Here is a 7465-nt window from a genome sequence, read left to right on the forward strand (position 1 = left end):
ACTTGCCCCTTTTCCTACGGTCTGTACTCGCATAACAATTTATGTGGTCTTTTGAGTAAGAGTCATTTGCTGACTTGAGCCGCTTGGTGTTTGTCTTTTGTCCCTCCATGTAAACCCAAGCTCAGGTCCATTAAATCTGAAAATTCCTGGGCACCGAAACAACCCAGCATCCCAGCGTTTTGCCATTAGAGCTCTACTACGATTCCTGACGGACACGGACTGGGTTTCTCTTGTTTGACTGCTACTCTTTCACTATGGCACCACCAGCAACCCTCATGTGTTTCAGCAGCCACCACCCCTCCAAATGAATGGGCAAGTCCTCATAACTGTGTCATAAACTGCAGACAGGGAAGTACTCGGCTTCGAACCCCGGCTTTGCTGTCTGGGATTTTCCTCAGACTCTTTCAGATATCTTAGAAGTCGGCCCAGGACCTCTTTCAACACCTCCTCATAGCTGCGACCAACCTCGATTTTGGCGTACACTCTTAAAAATGAACTTCACCGCATAGCACGCTCCTAACCAACCATCATCTCAAAATATATCGTTATCTGCCCTGATTTGTTGAAAACGGGAGGCGTACGCCTTTTTTGTGACAATTATAAACAGCATAAGTGTCACAAAAAAGGCGGGCGCCTCCCGTTTTCAACACATCAGGGCAGATAACGATATCATTCGAGATTATGGTTGGCTAGGAGCGTGCTATGCGGTGAAGTTCATTTTTAAGAGTGTATTTTGGCCAAACATATCTCCCCAAATCTCAACATCGTGTTAAGTCCCTTTCGTCTACCAGCCTGCCTCTATCTATGCCGTTTTATCAGTCGCACTTTGAAGATTGTCAGAAACATGCGTATTGCTTATGACCTTCACATCCGTCACATGTGCACATCTGAGAAGCGTCGTTGGTTTACTAATGTTCGATGCCCGACGATTCCGTACCGAACCCGATTAATTTATAGGTTTCCGGCCCCGACCAATTTGTAGCGTACCCAGTCCGACCCAGTGAAGCGGACTGTAAAAGTTGACCGTGGCTCGCAAAAAGTGGGGTTACACAGGTTCGAGCTGAATCTATAGGCCCGGCAATGTGCATGCCAGGCCTGCAAAGAGAAAGCGGGCGGGACGTACCCGAAAGCCCGTGCAGTGCTCCAGGGTGGCCTGCTTAGACCAAGCTCTTCTGTGCCCTGCATGCCAGCATGACCAATCAGATACGGACCCCCTCCCGTTCTCCGAGGGTGCTGCTTTTAACTTTATCCACTCCATTCATGTCCAAAAGTTCCGTTGAACATGGCTTGTAACTAGCAAATCAGCTGGTCAGTCGCCACTGACCCGCACAACCAGGCATGCACACTGCTTTGTGGGAGCTCTTCATTTTTCTTCTGCGCCATACTTAACAAATTGCCGGCACTGAGCGCCGTAACTTATACACTGCGAGCAAAATAGGAACATGCTTCACCGCAGAGACCGCGCTTCACTATCAGACACGAACAGATCATCAGCACCATACGCGGAGATTTGCCTAAAAAAATCACCTGTCTCAGCAGGCCCAGTCAACGCTCTTAACACAGTTCAATATTGCGGCTAATTCTGTCCACTGCTTTTGCCTGTCTAATAATGTGTAGGACGGCAACAATATGCCCACGAATAAATTGAGGTGGTCGATCATGAACTGCAGATTGATTTCATATTGGTTGTGCGTGCGTTTGGCGAAAAGCTGCATTATGCTCAATGAGCGGAAGTCATCCCCATATCATCGTCATCATCATCTCTCTCTCTCTCTCTCTGGCGTAAAGCGCGACACTTTTGCTCCATGGTTAACGCTCTAACTTACAGAGCTCGAGGTAACTCGTTACTGTAACTAAGTTCCTTTTTTTGGTAACTTGTAACTACTAACTCGGTACTTTTGCGCCGTGGTAACTTTCAGAGGAACTCGTTCCTTTTTCAGGTAACTTTGTCAAAGTAACTTCAGTTAAGTTCCAAGTTACTTTTAACTCGCTTTTCACTCACGTCCACATATTTTCTTGCTGTCTCTCCGGTTCCCTCATGGCATTTTTTGCCATAAAACGTGATATTGAATCAATCAATGACAGTATTTTGTTCAGGAAGTAAGAACCGCTGCCATTGAAATGAAGCTGAACCATTGTGCGCCCAAAGGGAGTAAGAGTTAGGAGTAAGGTTCGGAGTAATATGCAAAGCGTTCGAATAGACCTCTACCAGACACACTGAAACCGAAACAAATCGGAAGAAGAGGGCTGGTTTCCACGAACGGGCGCTTGTTCGCTGCCTCCCATTGAAAGAAAAGCAGGACCGAGGGTCGCGTCTCTTTAAGGGACCATATCGTAATCCCCTCAAGACCGGGGCTTTCGCGACCTTGTTTACCTCTAGTGTCGAGCGTAGTTCAATTCTACCAAATTTGTGGCGCTGGCGAACACTATGACGTTATTTGTTTACAAACAGGGAGGCCTATTGTTGGACATAAACGAAAACGATCTAAGCGTGTTGCACTCCTCCGCAGGCAACCCAATGTCTAACACAAATGCTCACGCGCGCTGCACCTGTGTAATGTTATTTTGTGTCCGAAGTAACTCGGAAGTAACTCGTTCTTTTTGTTAAGTAACTCAGTAACTACGAGTTACATTTCAGGCTGAGGAACTTCGTTATTAACTTAGTTACATTTTGTACACGGTAACTTAACTTGTAACGAGTTCTTTTTCTTCTCAATCTATGCTAATTTGTCGTTTCCTTTTAATACCCTCGGCGTTCCACGTGATTCTCCTCCTGCTGCGTAATTGGCTGAGAGCGCGGCGTCTCGTTTCCGGACCTCTCAACCCTGCATCCAAGTCAAACAACAGCCAACCATCTGAAACGCGCCATCGCAAGGAAAAAAAAAAATAAACTTCAATTGTCGCGCATGCCACGCGAATGTGCGAGGGGTGTTCAACTCAAACCAGGACTTTCTGTCTCCTGAGTGTTCAAATGGCCGCGCTACTTCTTTTTCGTCATTTTCACACGCGACAGGCCTCCGCGTTCACCACGTGGTGCTCCAAAGTTTTTGCAAAACAGAAGACACGTGCTGGACAAGATGGCCGACAACGAGGTGAGCGCGCACATGGAACAGCGAATTGTCATGAAGTTTCTCGTGAATGAAGGCGTAAAGTCATCTGAAATTCACGGAAGACTGCAGGCTCAGTATGGCCACGATACACTTAGCCGCAGCAAAGCGTTTGAGTGGAGCAAACGGTTCCGAGACGGCCGTACATCAGTGCAGGACGATCCCGGCCGGGACGGCTCAGAGCCAAGTGTCAGAGTTCCTGAGAACATCCAACTTGTGGAGCGCCCGATCCTCAAGAACCGACGGATAGCATGTCTCGAACTGGCTCGAAAGACGGACCTTTCTGTGGGAACGTTGAACACTATCAGTTATGAACACCTCCAGTTTCGGAAAGCCGGGCCTTATCACCAAAGGAGTCTTCCTCCTACAGGACAATGCACGCCCGCATACCGCCCATCTCACGACAGGCACCTTACAGGAACTTGGCTGGAAGTTTCCGCCACATCCCCCTTACAGTCCAGACCTCGCCCCCAGCCATTTGCATCTCTTCAGTCCACTGAAGGCGTTCCTTGGGGGCCGCCACTTCAGCTGCGACGACGAGGTCAAGAATACGGTCCGATCATGGCTGTTTCTACGCTGCTGACATCCAAGCCCTCGTGAAACGCTGGGACAACTGCGTTAGTGCAGCTGGAGATTACGTTCAAAAATATAACTAATTTCTCGCCTCTAAGTTCATTTTACTTTTGCGAAAAAAGAAAAGTCCCGGTTTGACTTTAACGCCCATCGTATGCCATGCGAACGCATTTCGTTTACGGCACCCTAAAAGGATTTGCAGGCGGAAGGTGGATGGTTGCCGTGTTGTGCTGCCTTCAAACGCACGTATTTATTTATTTGTCCTCTGGGCCGTGGGAAGTACGGCGGGGAGTGCCCAACACTTAATAACATAATGTTAATATGAGCAGCATACAAAATATTTCCGAGTCCGCAAGAACAAATTGTGCTGATACGTGGAGCTAAATATAAAGTAAATGAAACATTTCGGATGATCAGACGAACAATGCAGGGATCACACGTGTACAACGTGGAGCTTGAAAAATGACTACGGCAGCTGAACGGTCGCATAAACATTTCTTAAACTGCCTGGCGCCGGTAATGGAGGGCATGGTATCAGGAAGGCGGTTCCACCCCAGCGACATACAAGGCGTCCCAGTTAAATCCCCGGGCTAAATAATTCGCGAACGGGTGCACCAATCGACAAACTTTCTTTTTTACGAGTATCCGTCCTTTACCACCTGCAAGCTGCTCACCGTGTAAGTGAGTGAGAGGTACTCGTTATTTAAATAAAAATTCAAATGAGTTTCTTGAAAAACATAACTTCTAAAGCAGGGCGTCGTTTGCATTAAAATGGGTACTACCCCTTCTGGAACCTTCAGTGGACACCTTTTAGAGAAAAATCTGCCAGCGAAGCGGGTCATTTGTTGCGGTAATTAATTGGTTTCGGTTTACATATTTTTGTCGCGGCTGGTCGCGGTGAAGCGCGAAAGGACGCTCTTCCACTCTCATGTCCACCAATGAAACGTGTGTTCTTGAGCTTACTTCGCAATGGGGCGTGCTTTACGTGAGTACGTTCCAGTACCTTTGAGATCGATGGCTTCAAAGTGACGTGCACTCTTAAAAATGAACTTCACCGCATAGCAAGCTCCTAGCCAACCATCATCTCGAATGATATCGTTATCTGCCCTGATTTGTTGAAAACGGAAGGCGTACGCCCTTTTTGTGACACTTATGCTGTTCATAATTGTCACAGAAAAGGCGTACGCCTCCCGTTTTCAGCAAATCAGGGCAGATAACGATATCACTCGAGATGGTGGTTGGTTAGGAGCGTGCAACGCGGTGAAGTTCATTTTTAAGAGTGCACGTCACGCCGGCTGTGCTGTCTGGGGTTTTTCCTGGGTTTTCCTCAGACGCTTTCAGACATATGTCGGCACAGTTCCCCTAGAAGTCGGCCCAGGACGCACATTTCCCCAGGGCGTCAGTCGTGACGTTGCCCACATACGTGAGGCCGACAACGGCAAGCCCTTTCGCCATCACCACCACCACCACCATCATTTTTAAGAGTGTGCGCGGTGACCGATGTCAATTTCTCCTGCATGCACCACTGCTTAAGGGCGATTTTTCGATGTAGGCGATGTTTCGATTCGATAAGGGCGATCAGAGTTTCCGGCACCTACGCGAAAACAGGCACGAACGCCGGCATTTATAAACAGTATCAAAACGATAGAGGACGTTTCTCATCACCCGATTCGTGCTCAAATATTGAAAATGCATTATTAAAACCACACGAAAACAATGGGCATTTGCCCAGTATTCCGGACACTACACTGGCCGTTGTAATTACCGAATATTGATCGGGATGCCCCGTTTTGTACTGGTTCTGCTGAATTGGTGCTTGATCAGTACGTCACACGGAAGCTGCATATGTCACATCTCTTACTCTTTCACATCGGGTAACTATAGGTTGCGAGGTATTTATGTGTGCTACTTAAGGTACTCATTGCCAGTCAAAAATGTTTTTCTTCACGCCAAACCCGTTATCGCACGCTATCCCATCCAGTGGTACATCATAACTAGGGTTCTTCGTTTTCGACTTAAACCCGATTTCTCACCATAGTTCCCCCCCGAACAAGTTATTAATTCTGGTAATACCCGATATCTACCCGAAATCCTTGCGGTCCTTCAACTTGTCCTTCTCGGTAAATCGTCGGAAAAGTAGATTATAATATCAACAAAGAGAGCTATTTGTGACAACCTATTTGTCCTCCTTTGATAATCCCCTCATGCTGGGGTCAAAGACGAGCTTTTATGGAGCTCAGGCAAGTGTTTGAATACCGTTGTCATTCACTGCCCCAGTTCCGAGCGGAAATATAAAGAATCTTGTGTCTCCTCCCAGTGTCACAGCAGTGTCTTTTTTCATATGCGTTTCGTTTCACCCGAAAATTCCCCGATAACATATCAGACGGTGATCCAAGCGCCCGATAAATAGCACCCCCCACCCCCCGAAAACGAAGAACCCTAATCATAACCCATTGCAGTTATGCTCCTACATTTGACCCATATCTGCAAGGCATTACGCGCAATTTAAAAATTATCCCCGCATTTTCTTAGAAGCTGAACGAAATTACTCCCCGTTGCACCAGCTGGGAGAGCGCTAATTTTTTAGATAGCCATATCCATAGCCAAATCGATAGCCAACTAACACTGGACACGTAGACAAGGAACAGAATGGGACTTACTACTTGCAGAAGACAGCACAAGTTTCGCAGACGACCGTTGTTTCTGTTAGGCCAGGCTGTCGTTTATAAACCCCCGATACATCCGGGAGGAATGTATCGGGCATGCATCCGGCGTAGGCTGAGCTGATTGGTTAGAGGAGGCCAACTTCTACCATGTACGTACTGATACGCTTGTGAACACTACGCCGGTTTATGTAACATCGACAGAAGCCTAGCTCGGTTGGATGGATATACCAGACAAAATGTGGGCGTGAGCTTCAGAATATCACACCTAATGCATGTTATTGGCTAATTGTACACATTTTTGAGAACTCGCGTATAGCACACAGACCGTTATCTCCGGTATACCTAATACTATACTCCAAGTCGTAGATCATTTTCGAAAACACATTCCTGTACTTTCCCGCTCATGTTGCTGAACACTCTAAACACAGAACTTGACCGCATAGCACGCTCTGCACCAACCTTTGCCACGAATGATAGGGTTTTCGCTTATGATTCGAGGAGAGAGGGAAGCGTACGCCTTTTTGTGTCGATTATCGTGCGTTTCAAATTGCCACAAAGAGGCGTACGCCCCCCTCTCTCTCTTCGAATCAAAAGCGATAACCCTCGTGGCAAGTATTCGAGCTGAGCGTGCTATGCGGTGAAGTTGAGTTTTTAGAGTGAAGACTCTGAAGATCGATGCTCGGTCATGACCCAGAAAAATACTTCGGGGGGGGGGACTTTCTGTGGGGGGAGGATTTCCCCTCGGTTGCCCCTCCCAAAAGTATACCAAATGTACCATTCCTGGGGAGGGGAGGGAGCACCCATGAACCAGGAAGTTGCAAACGGTCACTCGCCCATGCGCTAGCGCTGTCACAATACACTCTTAAACCCGTACCTTTTATTGTAACTTTTAGAAACATGTAACTTCTGTATAGACGTAGATTTCGAGATTTCTTATAGGTTACACCACTGTAACGTATATTTAGAGGTTAAAAGCGACCAAAGTCATGTCTTTACAACACGAATAGAAGTTACATCTCGGAAAAAACAAAAACATCTTGTTGTAACTTATAAATGTATTATTTCTCCGGATAATACATTATTTCTCCGCGATATTTCTCCGGAACAAGAAGGGGGGGA

The 7465-nt window shown here is 47.0% G+C and overlaps 1 long non-coding RNA gene across 1 annotated transcript in view; it reads right to left on the reverse strand.

Annotated features, from left to right (window-relative positions):
- Nucleotides 1–6446, reverse strand: part of LOC135376591 (uncharacterized) — a 28434-nt gene extending 21988 nt beyond the window's left edge. Inside the window, exon 1 of the long non-coding RNA XR_010417760.1 lies at nucleotides 6341–6446. This is a non-coding gene — a long non-coding RNA (uncharacterized LOC135376591). The remainder of the gene's footprint in view (nucleotides 1–6340) is intronic.
- Between the last annotated feature and the right edge of the window lie 1019 nt (nucleotides 6447–7465).

This window comes from Ornithodoros turicata, unplaced genomic scaffold, assembly GCF_037126465.1.
Source record: "Ornithodoros turicata isolate Travis unplaced genomic scaffold, ASM3712646v1 ctg00001168.1, whole genome shotgun sequence".
In the NCBI taxonomy this organism is placed as follows: domain Eukaryota; kingdom Metazoa; phylum Arthropoda; class Arachnida; order Ixodida; family Argasidae; genus Ornithodoros; species Ornithodoros turicata.